General features: G+C 44.1%; 1 protein-coding gene across 2 annotated transcripts in view; it reads right to left on the bottom strand.

Moving 5' to 3' along the window:
* Positions 1 to 675, bottom strand: part of LOC143040363 (uncharacterized) — a 28831-nt gene extending 28156 nt beyond the window's left edge. The window contains exon 1 of one of the 2 annotated variants that reach the window (XM_076211355.1): positions 580 to 675. The gene's annotated coding sequence lies outside the window, so the exon portion shown is untranslated. Of the gene's footprint in view, positions 1 to 547 lie in introns of both variants that reach the window. The other variant, XM_076211364.1, reaches the window with a different exon arrangement.
* Between the last annotated feature and the right edge of the window lie 283 nt (positions 676 to 958).

Genomic DNA, 958 nt, shown 5'->3' with positions numbered 1-958 from the left:
CAGAAAAATATGACGTCAGTCCTCGCTTCGCTGCGAGCGAAGCGAGGACAGACTGAGCTTGACAAGCGTTAACACAGATACACATCATACACAAATGTCATACCAACACATACGATGACTACCACCATACCATATCACCATACCATCACGTTAGAGAAAATAAATTGGTATTTCCTTAAAAGCACATCACGTGAGTAAAGGTGACGGCACACTAGGCTAGCATGCTACCCGCTTTTGCTACTTCGTTTGAGCAGAAACGACCTCGGTTACAATATTCTAGACTTCTGTAAGAACATCTCAATAATGTGTCTAACATTCGTGTTTTAGGTTTAACTTTTCATAGTTCGTCATTCAGCTTTTAACTAAATGACGCAAGAGTAATTTGACATTTGGAAACTTAAAAAAAAAAAAAAAAAAAATCGTAACCGAAGTCGTTTTTATTCAAAGGGAATGGCAAAAGCAAGTAGCATGCTAGCGAGAAATGCTTAGTGTGCCGCCACCTTCATGGGGTAAGGAAATGCACAGGAAATTGCCTAACGCAACGCACTGTCAGACCACCACAATGTCGAAGCTACACACCATTGCCAAAACACGATCACACTTCAGCTCACCCTCGAGGGTAACCTTTGACTGACTCGTCGACCTCAAGGGCTCAAGGATCAAGTCCTCAGCCGCTTGGCGCTGTACAAATAACTCCTCCTCCTTCACCTCCTTCTTCACCTCCTCCTCCTCCTCCTCCTCCTTCACCTCCAGTTCCTCCATCTTGTTTTCCTTCTAAGTTTCGCATCACTTACCTCCACATCCTCCTCCTTCTCATGTTCTCGAAGTTTCTTCACATCTGTGAAACTAAGTTTCCCCTGTCACGCTTCCTCCTGGTTACTGTTTCTTTTTTCTTCTTCCCAGCTTCCTTTCTTGCGTCACTTCTCTTCCTTCCCATTCCTTCCTGACCTTTTCTTCC

The sequence above is a fragment of the Oratosquilla oratoria genome, chromosome 2 (genome assembly GCF_046742065.1).
Source record: "Oratosquilla oratoria isolate Oo_2021 chromosome 2, ASM4674206v1, whole genome shotgun sequence".
NCBI lineage: Eukaryota > Metazoa > Arthropoda > Malacostraca > Stomatopoda > Squillidae > Oratosquilla > Oratosquilla oratoria.
The sequence above is the reverse complement of the archived record's forward strand: the minus strand, read 5'-3'. Positions and strand labels throughout refer to the sequence as shown.